This window comes from Molothrus aeneus, chromosome 1 (genome assembly GCF_037042795.1).
Source record: "Molothrus aeneus isolate 106 chromosome 1, BPBGC_Maene_1.0, whole genome shotgun sequence".
In the NCBI taxonomy this organism is placed as follows: domain Eukaryota; kingdom Metazoa; phylum Chordata; class Aves; order Passeriformes; family Icteridae; genus Molothrus; species Molothrus aeneus.
The window spans coordinates 62,519,309-62,540,551 of record NC_089646.1 but is presented as its reverse complement, the minus strand read 5'-3'; positions in this window follow the sequence as shown (position 1 = coordinate 62,540,551).

Below are 21,243 nucleotides of genomic sequence, written 5' to 3'. Positions count from 1 at the left end.
GCCAGTGCCAAGAGGCTGACTAATGCAATTATTTCCTTGCAGAGCAGCATTTTTCAAAGTGCTGATTCTTATTAAGAAAAAGGAACGGATTTGGAGCTCATATTTTGATCTGGTGCCCAGGATTATTTGGAAATTCTTTTTCCTGGAACGAGACTTTTTATTCCAAATTTCTCCATGGTGGGGAGAGAGGGTTTCCTGGGCAGAATTAGGATAATGATTACAGCCTGCATACAATCAGTTTTAACCGCTGTGGAACTCCAAAAATGAATGTTATTGCTCAGTGGCTTCATTGAAAACAGAAGTATTATTTAACCAGAAGGATGGCAACACATGGAAATAGCTCATTATCATATTTTCTCCCTATTTGAAATGTCACATTGAGTATGTATCTTTCATGTCCACTACACTTTTATTAATTTGGACTGTGTTTAAATATATTACACAGCATGCTTTATTACAAAATTCTGACACATTCCCATTGATGAAGCAGGGCTTTCCTTCAAACACATGTAAAAGGCAACAGGAGCTACTCTGCTAAATATTGTTTTAAATACAATAAGAATACCACATAATCTCTGTGTCTGCCCGTGTTTTTCTGTGGCACGGAACATACAGAGCAAAAACAACATTACATCCAAAACTTGCTTGCTGTTTACTGAAGGGACAATGATGTTAACATTATTATTCTAGATCTAAATCTTAACCACTTACCTTATTTACATAATTGCAAGACAAACATATATTTTACTCAATGGCTGGAAAAGATTCCAGCAGTGTGATTGCCTAGAAATTAAAAAGTAGAATTGCAGGGCGTATGTGTGAGATGAAAATGGCTTGTTTTAACACAGCTGGTGTATCTCATCTTCTATGCACTTTCAAACATAGCACTTACCAGAATGATTGTCCTCCTCCACCCAGGTCTCCAACGAAGTAGAGGATTTATTTCATTTGCTAACCTTCCTCTGGAATGCAATCACTCCAAAAGTTAGTCCTGATTTATACTTGTTTAAGCAACTGCGAGAATCAAACCAGTTTTTAAAATAATGTAAAAATGAGAGTTCATTCAACTTTTAGATTTCCTTGGACTGAAATCTTCTATTACTTAGAATTCTATGCTGAATGGGATCAGGAATTTTGTAGAAGGTGTGACTAATATCTGATGGATAAGATGTCATCTCTGCACTACTGCTTCTGTTGAGGCACTGATGTATTAGCTACTGAACTACTGTAAAACCATTTTAGTTTGAACCATCTTGGGTACAACAAACAGCTGAGGACTTGCCTCCTCAGGGCAGTTCCATTACACCCTATTATCCCACCCACTAGATGCCACCAAGAGCTGATTGTGCCTGTATCAGGAAGGAATCTCTTTCCTCACTACCCACACCCCCTTCAGGAGTCATTTGGAGCCAAGGCTGGTGAAGGTGATCTGATTCCTTCCCTGGGAGCCAACTGAGTGGTATACTTCACACAACAAGCCTCTGCATGACATTACAGTCAATCCCAACAGCTTGTTCTAAAACATATTCCAGGGACGGCTCCTTGGACCGCTGCTTCCTCATCCATCCTCCTAAGAGAGCAGTAATCAAAGTTTTATTATCTGAATCATGGATTCATATTTTTTTATTATTATTTTCCCTAGCAGATGGCCTTTTTCCAAAATAATTTCACAAGCAGAGATTCTTATCATGAGGAAGGTAATACTGTTCTGAAGCAAACTCCCAGATGGGACCACGTGGAATAAATGTGTTGTTCCTTAGATAAAGGGAAGGCGTTAGACTGCTGATCACTGTGTGGATGCTGCCATGGAGGAACAGCACGGCCCTGCTCTGTGCTATTAAATACTCTACTACTTATTCTTCTGCCCTGAGTGTTCAGTCCTCACCCTACATAACCCTTTCCTCAGAAAACATTTACACTGAGAAGAAAAATGTTTTTCAGCATTTGAAAAAGAACAAAAAAGTTGTGTTTAACTACAACACATGTCTGTCTTTAAAAATCTGGATTGCTTTTATATTTAATTCATTGACTGAATTGTAATAAATGAATAAACCTAATTTGGAGGATAATAAAAAATATGAACTGTGTTGCTGATGCCAAAAGCAATAACTACAACTTGGTTTTTCCCAATTCTTTGCTCCTTCAGACCCAAGCATTACTGTTGTAATTTTTTCCTGTATTTTAAGTGTTTTGTTTATTTGATTTCTGCATTAAAGGAGCACTCCAGTGTAATATAAAAGGATACTATAATCACGATGTCTAATTACAAAGAAAAGCTAAGCGTCTAATATAAAAACAGGCAATAAAAAAAGAATTACTACCAGATCAAAAGCCACCGACACAACAATCAGATGAAGCAGGCTAGGAAGCACCACTCAGCTCTCCCCCTTACAGGGTATGGGGAACAGAAAAGTTTGCTGTGTGAGAAGATTGAACAGGGTACTGGATAATGTCATCTAGGCTCCCTCTTCCATGAAAGCCTGGACAAAAGGACCTTCCAAGACCCCTTTTGTGATTCCATAAAATTGGAAGATCTCAATGATGAATGGCTCTCACATTAACTGCAGCTTTTCCTCCTTGGTTTATTCTTAATTTCAAGAGCTCGTTCTTACTTGTTTTGTTGGGTTTGGGGTTTGTTTGTTTGGGGTTTTTTGGTTTGTTTGTTTTTCCCCTGATTTCCAAGAGTAACAAATGTGAAATGGTATCCTTTTGGCTGCTAGTGGGCAGGATCTTGTGTTCTTCACACATTTAGATTTTCCATCAAAATCATCAGGAATGTATTAAAACAAGCAGGCTAGTTTCCATCTCTTGGCACGAGTCAATGAAGCATTTAGATGTACATGAATCACAAGACTGACTTTGCAACTGGCAGCTTCTAAAAAGGAGTAGATGATTTAAATATGTTCCTGAAGCAGCAATGTTTCTTTACCTGGCCACAACCAGCCCTACTAAAAGAAACAGTAAAATTGCAGACAGCCTTGCTATCCACAGCTTCCCTCAAATTAACAAGCAATTTAGGTTTGTTTTGTAGACCTTAAAAAGTCTGAAGACCACCTTGTATTAAAGGCAGCTCATTACTCTTGCCCATATGCAAGTGGACTGGAGTCTAATGTGCCAAATTCCAAGCCTGAAAGACTGTTTAACCATAAATCCCCTCACAAAACAGAAGCATGAGTGACTTATGGATTTGAAGATAGAAGGGACAAAGGAACAAAGTAGAGCCATCAGAAGGATTTTTCAGATTCTCAGCACCATTGACCCAGAGCAACAACTTTACTGAATCAGCAGAAATTATCCTACAGAAAACAAAACAACAACAAAAAAAACACCAAAAAACACCTCAACCCACAAAAGCAATCCAAATTCCCAAAAACCTCTAAATACTTTTTTGCATCTCATGTGTAGGACTTCATGTTTCTCTGTAACTTGGCAGTGGAGCAACTTTTAGCAAGGATACCAACAGAAGATTCATCAGCAACCATAGTGACATCTGAAGAGGCATATGCTTACAAGAAGTATTTTGCCTGTTTGCTTTAACCTGATAATTAAACCCACAAAGTATAGATATGCCTTGGATAATGTCATTTACCTTGTGCACAGGTGTGTGTTCATGATTTTAAGATTATTTCAGCACTGCAAAAACATTTTATAAAATCCAGATAATGATACTATAATTGTGAGACCAACAAATATAAACATTTTAGAGAGCATTGCTTGTTATTGTTATTTCTGTTTCACTTATAAAGAAATTTCATGTAGGCTGTTTGGCTTTTTCTAGCTGAGGAGAACAGTCATGAGACAAACGATACTTCTTAGAAAAGCATTCTCTATAGATCAGTTCCTTCTAACACATTCTTCCACTGGCAGACCTCATTCATTTTCCATGTTGGTTTTGCTAAAATTAAATAGCTTTAAGAACAATAGAATTACAAGAGTTTTGAGGAAGGATGAAGCCTTAAACAGATAAAATCTTTTTTTTCAGAAGAGGTCTGTTACAATCAATTGTTTACAAAGATGATGTAAACAGTCGGATTCCCCTGCAATTTCAAATGTGTTTATTTAACTAAGATTTAAGCAACTTAAGTGAATTGTTCAGGATAGATTCTAGTCCAGAAGAATTCTGACTACATTTGCCAGGCAATGATTACCTCCATTATTTGCAACAGTGCTCATTCCTTTGCTCTAGTGTTCCCATTCTGCATGCAACTTCCATTGATTTTATCATTGCTGCAATTAATTGACCTAAATCTAAAACAGTACTGGAAACAGAATTTAACTTGGTCAAATCACACTAAATTTGAAAGAGATTCACTGCAATGTAATCTCTGCTGAAATGTTTACAAGTTGCCTGCGGAGGAGAACTAAAAGCCAAAAGGGATTTCAGAAGGAAGCTTGTGGAAAGGCGAAATGTACCTAACTACATACACCATGTCACACCGCAGTCATGTTCTCCTCTCTCCAGGATCTTCAGTCCTACCAAGAATTATAGCATTTCAGTTCAGTTCTATACACTACTCCTTCCACTCAAAAGACCAAAAAGAGTGGATTAATCTGCTATAAATTGGTAGGCATGCAAAATCTAATTGCTGTCAGCATCCTGATGCAAACCACTGTGTAAATCTAAAATCTTTATAAGTTCTTTCAATGAGCTTTATCACCAAGATTTGTTTGCACTTCAGGTTTTAGCTTCAATGCCCTCTTAACTGCACGTTCCACCTGCATGTCTCTGAGACAACACAAATCTCCCCATGATTTTCTGTGGCGTACACTAACACAAAGAGGAAGAAATACAGATTTAGCTTCAATTTAGTCAGTGGACATGTTCCTCATGATACAACTTTCAGAAGCAGAAATCCTTGCTGTTACTAAATGAAATGAGAAATGTTGCTGTTTCTAGAGATATCAGAAAAAATTCCCACCTTTTTCAGCCTCCTCTTTGCCAAAAAAGACAAGTGAAAAGTATAAACAAGGCTTCCACATTATTAACCTGACAGAACAAGTTGCTTTTAGGCTCCAAGTAAGAGATTGAGCTATTACAGTTTTTATTTCTGGATGGCTCTAGAAAATTCATCGAAAAGGGAGTCTGTGATGATGGGCTCTGGTTGTAGAGAAAAGCTACTCATCAGATTGGAGAACATTCTAATAATTCTGGGATTCAGTAGGCTCACGAAATAGAGACAACATTGCCAGGCACAATGTCCTATCTAATACGAATAAATACTAATAAAATCTTTAAAAGCATGAAAATGTAAATATATTCTCTTAGTGAAAGATATGTCTTAAAACCAGCAGTATACACACACTTTTACAAACATAATAAAGTCTTTCTCCCCAAAAACTTGTGCTTTTTTTTTTTAATTAGTATTATTTTAATATAGAACAAACAGCACAAAACTTCAGTGTTCTGAGAATTAGGAGGACATGGACATTATTTTTCAGTAGAATTCATAATCTATTTATAAATTGAATTGATTTCTTCCTCTAATGGCCTCTGTACCACCAAAAAACAGCAAAAATGCCAAGTAATGCTACTAATGGCTTGTCAGTCTCTATGTATGAGAGGAGTTTGTACCTCTGTACCTGTTTGTACAGAGAATCAGCATGATTACTTGCAGGCACAAATGGGTCATCCAATTAAAGACTCCATTTGGCATCCTAAAAGCTGCGTCTGGCTTTTTGAAATTCTGAGGGTCCATTCTGGGGGAATAAAACAAATTATAAGGCATTTTAAAGAGACTATGAAATATAAACTATGTAGCTATATTAAAAATATATATAAATTGTAAATGAAAATATATGATAGATGCATCCAGAGTTAGAAAGAATGGAAGAGCAGAGGAGTGATAGACTGGGAGAACAGAGAATATGTCCAAGGTAGGCAGATATGATCTAGGCTACTCTTCACCTTATAGATGAATCATAACAATTCTGAGTACAAGAAGATGACAAACAACCTTAATGAGAGGGAGTGCACAAAAGTCAATAAATGCATGGGTCTTAGAAACCCATTCATTGATTTAATCTGGCATCTTGAATCCACTAAAGCTTGAAAACAGAGGTGCTGGAAGCCATTTAAGAAGAATGCTGTGAAAACCAATGTATGAAGCAATTTGAGATGCTCACTGATGACAGCATATGAGCAAGTAAGAGAGACCTCCACCCAAATAATATATTCCATTTTTACATCTTGAGTCTGGATGGAATAAGGAGGTGGTTAAGAGCTGAGCACTGGTATGCAGACAGAAAGATCCATAATTCTGAAGAACTCTGGGAAATAATAAAGGAAGTGGTAATTAAATTAAGGCATCCTAAAGAACACAGGGAATTTGGGGCTAAGTAGTGGGGAAAATGTAAGGAGCGAAGAAGGAAGTTAAAGTCTGAATAAGATGACAGAATTTGGTGCCTAAAGGTATCCAATTTCTCAGCATCTCAGGAATGCAACAAAGTTGTGAGAAAATACTGTTGAAACCTCGATCATTGCTTTTGCCACTGAGCTCATGTCCCAGTAGTGCTTTCTGCTTGAATCAGACTCTAATGTAGGACATTTTAATTGTGATTGCTGGCCCAGCAGAAAATGGTGAGGCTAATGGGCTGGTTATATTTAACATTGCAGAGAGAGAATATGCAGTGAAAGGTGGAACATCAAAAAGAAGAAGTGACAGAGTAAAGAGTTACCTGGAGTCAAAGCGGAGGGAAGAAGATGGTATAAGTAGGGGAAATGTGTTGGAGAAAGGAGGATAACTTCCTACTTTTGGATTGCTGCATTTCTTTACATATATTTTCCCAAGTCTGCTGGTGGTGTTGTGACCTCAGCTATCTCACTTTAAGATCAGGCTGTTTTTTCATGGTTGTTTCAGTTTAATTTCCTCATAAAAGCATGCATCTGCCAGAGTCTACAATCAAATTTACCTTAAGTAGACAACAGTGCAAAAATGAGGGATTCATGGAACTGCTGAGGTGTGAAGGGGCCTCTGGAGATTGTCTAATACAACATCTGTGTCCAAAGCAGGGACAACTAGAGAGATTGGTGCAGTAAGGTTTTAAGTAACTCGAAGGATGGAGGCTCCTCAATCTCTCTAGGGAGCTTGTTCCAGTATTCAACTAGTTTTATACGAAAAAAGTTGTCTTTCAAGTTTACACAGAGTTTCCTGTGTTTCAGTTTGTGCTCATTACCCCTTGTTCTTACACTGGGCATTATCGAGAAGAGTTTGGTTTTCTCTTCTTTACCACTGCCTCATCACATATTTTTGCACATTGAAAAGACCTGCCCCTCGAGACTCTCACTTGTCCAGAGTAAAATGTTTCAGCTCTCTCATCCTCTCCCAATGTCATATACTCCAGTACTTTAATCATCTTCATGACCCTTTGCTGAACACTGGGGAGCCCAGAGCAGAATCCAGAACTCCAGAGCAGGATCCAGAACTCCAGGCTCTGGAGGAACCCGGATTGAGAAGAAGGATCATCTCCCTTGACCCACCTGTTCTGCAGTATGGCAAATTAGACAGAATTATTGCAGAGAATTAGCAAAGGAAGACTCAACTTATTACATTTTGCAGAGAAGACTATGAGAAAAGCAGGATGACTGCTTGTGTCAACAGTCCAATCTGGTTACACCAAAATATCTCATGGGGTTTCTCTGGTATATACCTTTCTCTCAGGTATCTTTCTCTCAGACTATGGCAAAGACTTAACACCAAAAATCCAACTCCCAAGTAAATTTCCAAAAAATCCTTCATATTTTTCAGGATTGTTTATCAGAGTTGCTCACAAGCTGTTACAAGACCTAGATCTGTAAAGAAACAGCAGAAGAACAGCTAGCATTATATAACACAACTACAACAAAGAAACCTTTTTCCACATTACTTATCCCGGTTGATGAGAAGTAAATGCACTGCTTGTCAGAAACTAAAAGAAATCACTACCAACATATTAAAAATTATCAAAAATTCTAGAAAAATCTTCACAATTTTCCAGGGCCAAGTTTACAAGCATGCACAAACTGAGATGAACATTTATAGACCTCCTTTTCCTCTCTCATTACAGTGCACACTCTCCTGCCTGTGAACAAAAAATCTCTGTAAGGTATGAGTCACAACAGGTGGTAAACACTGCAACATTTGAGGGCTTGTTTAGATGGTAAATGAAACCAATCCAATTAAATCAGCTGTAAATCACACTCTTAACATTTCATCAGTAGTTAACATGAGACATAGATTTCAGGGCCATTTTAGTACAGCTAAATGTGATTTCTTTTTTCAGATTAAATTACATCAAAACTAGGGCTTACAAATAGACCTTAATCAAAATATTATTAATTAGAATGCAGTTATTTCCTTTGGTTCTTGTTACCACATAGATGAATCCTAAGACTTTGTAAACATATGCATACACACACAGAACACTCACTGGTTCAGTGGGAAGACAGATTACAAATTACTCAGCGCTGCCAATTAGTGAACAAGCAGGGCAAAAAAAATCTGCAAATACAGGCAAAGCAGAATGCTTCACAAAATGTATGCTGCTTCTTTTACTTGAAAAATGTCATAACTGATACTGTGAAACATCTTACCAAGAGAATCAGGGAATATCCTGTAACAGTAGATATCAGAAAATATATGAGAATATATAACACATAGGAAAGAAATTCTCATTACAGCCCTGGGTTAAATATTTAGCAAATATTCTTAGAAGAGACGCATGTCAGCTTGAGATACATATCAGCAAATGTCAAGGGAAGCTTTTATGCTGATGTATTGACATAATTGTTCAGGAATACTGCAAGTAATTTTCTGTAGGATGCCCTAAAACAAATTAGTGCTACTATATACACAACCCCCCGTTAAGCTTTCCACCAGCATTTCTGTGGTCATGTTATACCAGTGCAAATGTGCAAGAGCCAGCAAATCTTTAACTCTGCATATTCTGCAAAAAGTTTTCAAATAACTTCCTGTGAGGATTCAACAGAAAATTTTGACCTGCTAAGCTCATTCACTCAGGGAAGAAAAACTGTGCCACATGACCAATAACAAACAGGTTGTACAGCTTAAATTACCAATATTGAACACCTCCACAAACCACAGAATAATTTACAACATATCTGTCAGCTGCAAAGACTTCTGAGGAAACAGCAGCCAGCTGGGAGGTGTTGCGTAAAGAGGCAAGATTCAAATAAGCAAATAAGGCAGCTTTAATACTTACATAAGTCAATGCAGCATCTACATTACTTTCACTCTCGTGTCAGCAAGTGGGACTGTTTTCCATGGATCATGTAGAGCCTGTGGCCTTACATGGAGCTGCTTTCTGTGTCAGGAAATCCAAGGCAATGCTATGCAGGAGGGATATGGCCAATAAATAAATAGATCTTCGCAAAATTAGCATCGCTGGTGTTCAGTCCCTAAGGGACAAAATGATGCAGTCAGAGTCAGGATGACTCCAGACAGATGCCATATCCGCTGTGTGGATTAAACATGAATGTCTGGGTGAGTTTTTGCCACCCTATAATGACATTAAATTTTCAGATTCTGGCTCCGTGTCAAAAGACATGAAAAGGGATGTGATTACTCTCTGCAAACATACCAAGGACAAAGTGTATGATAGGAGGAAAGAGGAATGTAAAAACAATGTTGGCACAGCAATAGGGAGAAGTCAGCCAGAAACATGTTTATATATTAGAAAAAAAGATCATAAGCTTCAGGGAAAAAAGTGACCCTGGGGCAGATATTGCATAAATATAACAAGGGAAGAAATCCTTTCCTCATTTTTAAGATGGTTGATGCTAAACATAATACAATGCAGTTACTTGTTGCAGGAAGGGACACTCTACTCCTATCAAAATTTGTATACATAGAAGGAGAGACAGACATAGAAAAAGGTTGGCTGTACATAGCAAGGTGAGACTCAAAACAATATGAACAAAAAGAAATTTATTTCCTCAAGGAAAAAAGAAACCAAAACCCAGCAGTAAGTAGCTAACATTAGCAACCATGTTATAACTTTGGATGTTGGTTTTTTTCAAAATATTGGCATATTGTTGTCATGCAGCTATTATGAAGAAATCACACTGTGAAGCAAGAAGCCTTCCTGCAAACCAGGATGAGGAGCACAGAATCAGCTGCAGTTTTTTCACTACAGGGGTTTCTCTAAAGGAAAAAAATAATACGATCATTGGTTTTGTGCACACACACTAAGAAAAATTCAGTTTGCAAACAATGAACATCCTTTGTGTTCAGCATTGGCAAAGCAATTGATTCTAGTTTGAGATTGGACTTGTGCCACTGCAAAAGCAGTTTGTCTTTTCTGTTCTGAAAAGTACTGTAATGAAGAGCTTCAACAGAGAGGATTTTTATCATTAGACTCTGGCTATATTTTCTTTCAATTTCTCTCACTTCACCAAAAAAAGTAAAAAAGTATGGAATTCATCCTTCCAGCATATTGAGAAATGAAGAAACTCTGAGATTCTGCAGAAAATGTTAGAACTAATTATATAACAAAAAAAAAAAAAAAAACAAAAAAAAACCCAAACCAACAACCCACAAAAACCACAGACAAACACAACAAAACAAAACAACGCCTTCCCCCCCAAGTATTAAATTTCCAATATACTGTTATCCTCCTCCTTCACAGGATTTTCTCTGCTTTCTTCATCAGAATTCAGGAGCACACGAGGATGTTACTTGCCATAGGTCCTGCAGGTCTTAGTATGCATGCTACACACATGATAGAGTAACAGAGAAAACCCCATAATTATCAGGTGAGAAATAGAGTCACATAAATAGAAAAGATTCCTAGAGTGCCAGAGAGCTTTTCTTTTGTACCCTTATGTGTTCAAGAATTCACATTTCCTCTCAAAGCAGATGCCTTTGTATATCCAAGCAAGCAGAATTAGTCTGCTTGAAAAAAAAAAAATCTGTCCTTCCAACATCACCTTTATAATAAAATATGAGTAATCCCCTATAAAAATTGTGACCTTACTACAGGTTTCTGAGCCCAAAACTTCTTTATTCTTCACTGTGTCAGTATGTCCGATAAAAGATTTCACTTCTCCCTGTGAGTGCTGTACCTCTCATATCCTCAGACCATCTTGGGTAGAACAACCCTGCTGCATTAAGACTCGCAGCCTTAAAACTTGACAGACGTTTCTTTTTAACACCTTTTTATACAAAAGCAATAACAGCAGGTAGTAAACTAGCACTGCTGCACAGCATGGTATCGGAAGGAAGTGCTATAAAACCTATCACAATTATTTCAGTGAAAGACACGGCCATCATTAGTACTGTATTGATCAACATCCCCCTCCCATCTCCACTGTTGGAAAATTCATTCAACATTATTATTGCTGCCTCAGACAGTATTATTATGACAAACCTGCATTATACAATAAGAGGCTTTGGTATAATTGACATCTGAAGCACCAGGGAGCTCAAATGTTTGCTGCTGGTTAGAATGAGGTCTCCAGAGGGACACTTTCTTCCTTGCAAAAAGGGCTATCACATAGTCTTTGCAGTGTGTAAATCAAATCCTCAGTGACTGCTGTTTTTTCATTACTTGTCTGTGACCTGGAACCAGATCCTTACAATACTGTGCTGCTGATTATCCACCTCTGGAACTCACAACAATACACTGCAATGATGAACCAAGACTTGGAAATTGGGCAAAGCTAATGACCTATCTGGGTTAAAACAACAGAAACTTGTTTATTTTTTTGCCTAGTTAAGTAGGAAATTGGATATATAATCCCACTGTTTGGTGCTGTGGAAAATCTCTGGCTCCCATGCATAGCTGGGCACAGGCCAGACACAGGAAGCACAGGTAGATTTAAAGCAGCCATTCCTCCCACCCTCAACCAAATTAAGCTTTTGCCAGAGGTGGTCATTAAAAGACGCACATGTTGCACATTAAAGGCCATGTGGAAATCAAAGCCAGCAATTTACATAAGGTTTCTGCTAGTGTGAAAGCCCAGGCACGCCTGGGACCTCCATCTGGCAGGAGGCTGAACACAGGAGCTGATGCAGGCAAGCACACACTGAGTCCTACTGAGCCCTGTCCCCCACTGGCAGCTGCACTTCGAACGAAGCACACGCGCAGAATCGGCCCCCAGACAACACATTAGAAAGGCTGATTTTTAATGTCTGACCATAGCCAGCTCAAGCTAGTGGTAATGATTTATAAGGGGGATTTGAGCCCACAGAAAGCACTCTACATTTGCCACAGCATGGGGAAATTCTCCTGCATACCCCAAAGTCAACATAATTTATAAAGTTCATACCCCACATCAGCTGGCCTGAGGAAGAATTCCACACACACACACCATTTGCATGGATTCACAAGCCCAAAGGCCTCCAGATCACTCAGTTAAATTGTGACTCCCTGGGTAATTGCCAGCTCCCCACTCTGCCCATACTAGCTAGGTGGGGCACAGCCAAAGAACCATATGTAGCTTCCTTCCCTGTGCCATCATAGCTTCAAGGAAACACTAGAAGCTGGCACGGGTCACAACCACTTATTCTTAAGCCAGGACCTGAAACTGCACTGCCAATACCAGAACCAAGGAAGAAGTGGGCAATGGGGAAGGTTGAGAAAACTAGAGCAGTGTTCTTAGGGGAGCAAACCCTCAAATCCAATAGGATTGCTCAGGACACGTGAAGGAGTGTCAGGTCTGCCACCCTCACCTGAGCCACTTCCAGCATGGTGGCATTCCTGAGGTCATGTGGCAGGAGAAAGAGCACACTACTGTGTCCACAGCCTGCTCCCCTCCCCAAAAAGACTACTTTCACCCTTTCCTCAGTTAGGCAGAAATTAAACAGTTTTGCAGTATGGACCAGTGCCTGTTCCCCATGCCAATCTGGATTCAAAGCCTGACACCATGCTAGTGGTTGGTTGCTGCTTGGCTTTGATTTACTGGGCTGGTGTGGGTGGGGAAGCAGGAGGAGAAACTGCTTGACATGATACAGAATGTGTATCCTTACAGTCAAATGAAACCCTGATGTTTTGTGAGTAATGAGTCAGGCAAAGGCAGGAGGGGGCTGTTTGCCACCCTATTAGGGATGGATATCTCTGGTTAAACAAGCTGGGAAGCAAGGGGTGCTGGAATAGAGGCCAAATGCAGGAGAAGTGGGATAAGTTTGCTGCTTGCATGGAAGAAGAGCACGTGGATCTCATTCTACCCAGGATCCAACAGTGACACCACTGCTCCGGCATTAAGAAGAGGAAAGGTGACTAATGGAGTTTGCTTAGGAGGAGGTGAGAGACCCAAAGCCCTGTCTGCCACAAAGAAGGCTCTAGGCTCTTTTGCCAGTCACTGCCAATGCCCTTGGCTCCCTCTGGCACCAGCAGAAGACACAGGCATAGGCTGAACTGAGTAGATGATCCAGCAGCCCCCCCACACTAGGGCTACAGTGCCAACATTTGTTTTCAATATTCAGGAAAGCCAAGGAAATAAGTCTCAGCAGTTATACTGAGAGAAAACAACAGAAGTCATGGCCCTGAAACCTCAGTGGCACTCTCCTGCAATTATTTCAAAAAAAGACCCATCTTACTCTCCTGTATTTGCACTCAGCAGGGGGAGGTGAACTTATCTGCTGCCTGTGATGTTGGCTTAAGAGCTCTGCTTAGGACACCATCATAATTCTTGTCTTTCTTTTTGCTAATGGTTGCATACCTTTGATTAAAACCTGCATGGTGCATTAAAGGCTAAAACAGATGATGAATGCCATGTAGTATGTTGCGTTAGATCAGAGTTGATTAGAGTTTTTGATGATCCAGCAGCTAGAAAAGGAAACTGCATGAGCAGTGAAAATATTCAGCTGTTACTGTTGTAGGAGGCAGCGTCTTTTGTTTGACACAAGATACAAAACAGTAACTAAATGGACAATGTACTCTCTTGGTCAATGAATAGCTTTATAGCACAATAGAGCTCTGTAAAGAAAAGCTGGTGAATTAATCAGTCCAAATATTTGTAAGACTTCTTGCTTGTTTTCAAGTGGGTAACCCTCCCCCCACAACAGTTTTGGAGCCTGATGCTAGTTAGCTTATTTTTCATGATTGCAAATTTAACAATCAAGTATTTTAAAGAAACAAACTAACAACAAAGCCATGTAGTAAAAGTTAAAGATGCTGACCCAAGTGCCCATCACATCAGCATCCAGACAGATACCTTCAGCAATCTGTGCCAACATACCAGTTAAGCAAAACACTATTGCTGAAAAGATTCAGTTAAACAGGACAGACCTGTGGCAGAGGAGGAAGCTGCCTGATTAAACATAATGATGTCAGAAAACTGGCAGTATGAGCAAACCCAATGGCCATGGTGGGAGGTTCACTTTCTAAGGTCATCCAAAATATGAAGGAAGAGTGCATAGAGCAAGTGTATTGAATACGAATAAAAGGAAAGAGCCAGAAATGAGTAAGGAGAGATGGAAGAGAGAAAAGAAATGGAAAAAAAGGACAAACTGTTTTTATAGTACTGACTCCAAACAAGGAAAATGGATTTTATGTTCTCCTTGGTGATCTTGGTGATCAGGATTTTTTTTATATGTAGCTTTTAAAGATCTCTTCCTCCATAAGACAATTTTTAAAGACACTTATTGCATCATTTTGCAAGATAGGGCACAAGGTATTGGCTCACTAGTTGTAAAAATGTTGCTAAATACTGTCATTTACCTTTCTAGTCAAACGGAGTTTCCAGATTGGTACACTGATGGTTGTAATGGTTTCTTTGTCAGTTAATACCCCACATGTGCACTTCTAAACTGGATCATGGCACTCTGATCAATGGATGGCTGAGGTTACAGAGCTGAAGGGAACTTAAATCCAAGGCCTCTTTCTTCTAAAACTACAGTTTTAGAGCTGAGTCAGAAGTAGGAACACATGTTTTGAACAAGTATTGATATCTTCAGGTTCACAGGCCATTCCAGTGTTCAAGTTAGAGCTGCTTTTCAAATCAGTTAGAGATACATATACACACACACACAAATCTGGAATAAACTGCCAAATCTCCTCTTAGATTTAATAAAGGACAGTTGGGTAGAAGGCATACTTTGAGAAGCCCAGAAATAGTAAGGGAAAGCCACAAAGGCCACAGAAATGAAAACACTTCTATTGGTATCACATACAAAACCACTTCCACAACTGCAAGGAAGCTCTTACTTGCTTTTGCTCCAGGCTTCCCCAGAATGTGGGGTTCAGAGATCTGGATCCTGGATCCTCCTGGGCAAGTGCTCTGTTCACCATGCAGAGAGATAAAAGTTCTTTCTCAAGCAAGCTGTTGTTTGAATCCCATACATAGGATTTTGACCTCTCTTGCATGTACATTACCCATTCCTGCCTGGATGATTCTCTCTGAAAAATTTTCTGTGCTTTCTGTCCATGAAGATATGAGTGCCCAAGGTAGAAGGAAGTTGTCACAAGGCCTACTTAATTTAAATATCATTCAGCTGGTTATAGGATATTCTGGCCTGTCTAGGGCAGTGTGAGCTTTGTCCCATCAAAATGCACCATTACTGCTATCCAGACTTGTTTTTCCTAAAGTAGGCTGCTGGAATCAGAGAAAAAAGAAAAAAAAATCACAACAAATCAGAGCAAATCAGCATTTCTAGCTGCAAAGCATACCTAGTGCCTTTTTCCAATTTTTGCTACCCACTACTCCGTTGCAGCAGATTATGTGTTTAAGATGCACAAGTGAAAAAGAATCATCCTAGAAAGAGGCTGAAATAAAAGCAAAGTACTGCACAGACAGCTTGAAACAAAACTAGCATGACAAACCAAAGAAGTAACTAAGTAATCTCTTCTCTTATAGTGATAATGGGTTTTGATTCCCAAAAACTGTATCAAATTTTTTATGCATTTGCACTCTGCTCTGGTTACATGCTCTTTCTCCTTCATGTTTAATAGGGAACATACTCCAAAGGCACGCCAGCTAGATTACATGGGCACATTATAAGTTTCACAATCTTGAGAGCATTCTACTTTGATCTCAGAAGTTGATTGTTGGAATCCCACAGAGCAAAGAGATAGCACAGGAGGGTCTTTTCACTGATATACACATAAGGAAAAATCTGCGAGATTTCTGTGAAATTTCTCTGGTTTAAAATTTTCTCAAGTGTTTCATTTCAACTATAAATAGAAAACAATCTCATGACAAAGATGTAGTTGACATAGTGTGCAATTTATCATCTGTGAACACATTTCAGAGTGCTTGTCTCAAAGCTGACATGCTGTGTGGACTCTGCAATATGACTACTTTAATATATTCCATGACAAATGCAAGCAAAAGTAGCTGAGATACAAACAAAACACAAATAAAATTTTCCATTGCCTCTCCTGATTTGGACTTCTTTCTGCTAACAGATAACCTTGGGGGAGACAAAAGTCTTGCAGCATAAATGGAAAAACCATTGTTTCTCTCGATTACTTCCTACCATGCTTTTGCCATGGGTTGCAAAGACCTATTCCTGGAAGCACATTTAAATAGATTTGACTTTTTCTCCATCTATAAAAATACCACAGACATGCAAATGATCCATAATATATATGCAGACAGCCACTGAAGTCAACGAACCAACATAAACAGAAACTGCAGTATCTGATTCCTGGACTGTCACTTCTTTTCAGAATATTTTTCTCCTCAGAACCATTTCTACCAAGAATGAAATAGTAATGTTTTACAGTATAATGCTCTTATTCTCCCACATCTCAGACAGCAGATCCACAGCTGTAAATATAGGTTGACTGTACTAGTACCAGCACAACTGAAGGAAGCAGATGACCTCATCTGCTAGAATCCAGTGTAAGGTCTCAAGGGCTGGAAGTGATTTAAGGCTGTGGCACCTGGAGGTGAGGTGCCCAGTCTCAGAGTCCAGATGGTGACTATTACAGAAGAGGTTCTAGATTCAGCCTGCTTGAATATTGGCTTCAGAGACCATACAGTACTAAAGACACTTGGATAATCACTGAGAATTTTCTTTTCTTTCTTGTGTCCGAAGAGTCTACCTATGTGCTGCAAGGGCAAACTTGTAACTTTGCTATTGTAATAGTCAAATAGTTTAAAGGTTTCCCTGTCTTTTCAAGCCACTTTCCAACTTTTTTTGCACAGGTATAAATCCAGACTGCTGAGTCTGGCTCCAGCAGAAGTCTGGATTTGCACAGGGATAACTGGTAGCAGACTTTAGCCCACTGTTCTTCTTTTACAACTCTTGCAGTAAACTAAAGCAACAGCAGACAACAATTCCTAAAAAATAAGGCCTTGACTGATACTTGCTGGATTTTTCTTCATTTCCTGTAGCACCTGCTTCTCTTACACCAGTAGCACAGACTCCTGCAACTGGGCCCAGCAACAGCCTCCTGCTCTGGTGGACATGCCACCAGAGGGCAATGAAACACATACACTGCGTCAGCATCTTGCAGGTGGAGATTTTTGGCCCCAAGTCTGGCAGGTGAAAGCTCCTGTGACAGCCATAAACACACTTAGCAGCTCTGATGAAGAGATCTGGATCCATGTAAAAACCACATCCACTCTGCACTTCCACCCAGCACAAGGCTCAGGCTGCAACTTCTCTTGTACTGGTCAGACCCTGGAAAGCCAAAAATTTCCACAGTCCTAACAGACAAAAATTTACTGGTGACCTTAGTGTCTGAGGCAAGTACTTCCACTCGAGAAACCTTACCCAAAGCTGTCAACATATCATTGGCTTCCTGCTCATTCACACTGTTGCACCTCTGTGCAGCTCAGGAAAGGGGGAAATCCAAGTTCTGAGTAATGGCTCATTCAGATGAATTTGATGTCTCTTCAGCAGAAATTACAATGTTCTTTGGCAGATGGCAAGCTGCCATTGAGTAGCTTCCACTATTCAGGGGTGGATTTCACTTTTTGAGATCTATTACTTGCAAATGCCATTTTTGAAGTCCAGAAACTAAGAATTGGTTTTGCATTTTGTAGTGCTAGATTATCTATAGAGATATATATATTATGTACCTCTGGTTTCAAGTCAACTACCAATACTTGGCTATTTTGCAGAGCAATACATGGCCATGGATAAAGTACAGAATCAAAACTGAATTTTGCATTTGGTGGGTGACTAATTTTCTAATATCACAATTTAATCATCTTGCTTTAGCACCAGAAACTACTACATGCTATTTTAAGCACCAGATACAGGATTTGGTTATCCCAGGTAAATTCAAATTGGCCTAATACGAAGGTGGCTACTACCATTTGTACGATGAGAGCTCTTTGAATCAGCTGCCTATTTTGGCAGAAGGTACTTGAGTAGAATAGCTGGCTGATGTCTTTTCAGCTCTGCTGGTCTCAGCTCTGGATTACTTCTGAACAAGTTCAGGTATTGATGGTACTCAGAGCAGGGTCCCTATATCCAGGTATCGACAATGTCTTCCCTGTTTTCCTTGCCCCTAATCTGGGGTTTGATCAAGGAAGCTGCTGAAATCCATGGGAGCCAAAGTGATTTCACAGATTTAGAGAATCAGCATCTTAATCACATTAAAAATATTTAATTAATACAAAGCCAAGGAATGAAGGCAAATCTTTACTATAAGTAATTGAAGCCTTAAAAAGCAGGTATGCTGTCTGCTAGACAGCACCAACCAGAGTAACTTCTCTCTTCCAGGCATGAGTCAGAAGGTTAGATTAACTTTCAACACTACAATACTGGCATAGCTATTGATATCTAAAAGACTGATACCATGGTGAGATTTGCATACTCACTAGTGAAGGTGGAGATCAACTCCAACAGGTACAAAAACACAATTCAAAAAGTCTAAGAGAATAAAGAGTTCAAGAAGTCTGAGACTGATTTGCTCTTAGTAGAGGGCTAGGATAAGTCTTCAGTAAAAAGAAGTAAAGTAGTCGGTGCATGTAAAAGATGAAGAGATTTAAAATGTAGGGTGGAAGGGGAAGGAAAGGAGAAATGAGACTGGGATTTGGAACAAGCTTCTGTAAATGTTGCTTTAAGTATTAATTGAAGAGTAAACATCCTATTAAATTCTTACGGAATGTGTGCATGAAAAGTAGTAGCACAAGTCAGATCTGCCCCATGTGGATGTTGTTTATGAAGCAGCCTCCTTGGAAGTGTTCCTCAGACTTTTGACAAATGAACTTTCTGTAGGTTGTACATTTGAACACGGAATGCCTATTGTTTCCATCTGCCTTTGGCTTGTACAGTTCCTTGGAGGCTTAATAGAGAGACAGACATTTAGTAGAAAGAGGGCTTTATGGAGTGGCAAAAGCACATTCTGGGAGAATGCACTTGGAAGAAAAAAAGAAAACACAACAAAAACAACTCACAACCAACCACTGTTTTTACAGAAATTAAACCATTGCAGAATAAAAATTCTTTTCAAAAAAGCACATACATTTTTCATGGAGTGAGCCTAAAGCACTTATTTATATTTCATCTCTGTATGACACAGTTTTGCTCATCTAATTCCATTTAGAACATTACAATTTTTGTTTCAAATGTCTCTGTGCTGAAACATATTCTCTAAAGTGCCCTGGAGCTGCTGTATTGGGAATGTTATCTAAATGAGTCATTCAAATTTTTAAGGACAACTCAGCTTAGAAATACAGTATTCTGGTTTTCAGTTATTTTTATTTGAATGTTTTTAATTTGGGGTGGAGAGAAGAAAGATGCAGAACAACAGACAGCACTTGAACAGTCACACAATTGCTGCTGTTTTCCACTTTACAGGATGAAGCCAAACACGAGCAAGTGGCACTGTTTCTCCTGATATGCACAGAGTGAATCTTGATTACTTATGGTGTTTCTGCAAAGGCCTCTTCAAAAAAAAGACCTCTGAAATATCTCTGGTTTTGATCATAATGTGAAAGACAGCTATCAAACACCACTGCTTATATGATGGCTGTTTCTGTGGTGCTGCTGCATATATCACAAATCGCAGAACTTCGACTTAACATTTCATGCATGCGTTGGTTTTGCACACCTGTATATTCCTGTATGTTGAAATTCTAGCTCCAGTGAAGCAAAAGTTTTCTTAAAATACACATCATATTACAATCCTATGCACATAAACATTTACAAATACTTGCTTGAATATAGAGAAGGTCAGGTTCTGTGTCACATATATCACAGGGCCCCTGAGGCTGTAAAGTCTGTATTTTGAAGGTAGGATTTGTTATTTTGCTGAAGTAGACAGACTTAAGGGCTAAATGCTTTCTGAAAAAAGAATTCAAACTCAGGAACACCTGAGTTTAACTTCACTGAAATGAAAAAAGTCACTGTAGAAAGGATGATCCTCTGGTACCAGCACATAACTAGACAGGAATCCATTGGCTGTTGAGCTACTTTAACTACCAGAACACCACATAAGAGAAGTTACCTTTACTTTTGCACTGGTAGTTTCCACACAGAGTCAGAAAGCTCATTGAAGAGGATATTCTTTCAGGCAGTACAGACATTCAGTTGAGCTCAGTCTATAGAATTGCATGGTTTTTACACATGGAAATGCACCATTTGACTGTTTATGTTCACTGTTGTTTGAAATGAAGCTAAAGCAAGCTGGACTTCTGCTCCATGGAGGGTAAGATTTTCTCAGGTTGTCAGAACAAGACCTCTAAGGGAGTCAGGCCATTTTTCAGAATAGAAAAGAGGCCTTTCCTAAATAACCACCCCAGCCTTAACCAATCAGACAGCATATATAGATATCATTTCCTAAAAGTTAAGGCCAAAAAGGATACCAGATGCACCTACTGTGTATTCACAAACCATTAATTTTAACCAAAACATCTAGTTGATGCTCAAAGACTTTAGTGAGGGAAAAGCATTTCTCTGCTTAGAAAACTATCTGCTACAGGCACAGGGTTGGCAAGACCTGAGGAAGCCATGCAATGGCAAGGAATTAATCATCTGAGATGTACACAAATGATCCTAGCAGACGAACCACACCTCATGTTATATGAGGTGAAAGATCCACAGAGCCTGCCAACCTGACCCAGGGAAAATTCCCTCCCAAACCAACTAAGGCAATCCATAATCACTCTCTATGCCACCTACAAAGAGGTCTCCTGCTCTGGCCAATCTCTTGTCCTGCAGGGGAAAGCAGTTCAGAACAAAGAAAAGAAGCTGCATACAGAAACCTTCGCTTCTTGTGCAAGGGAGGAGATGAAAAGAAATCTGCCCTGATCATCTTCAGAGAAATTCAGGTCTGTTAATTGTCTTAATGTGGAGTTGCTGTCTATGAGCTTTTGAGTTGAATGCTTTCCCATTAAGGAAAAGG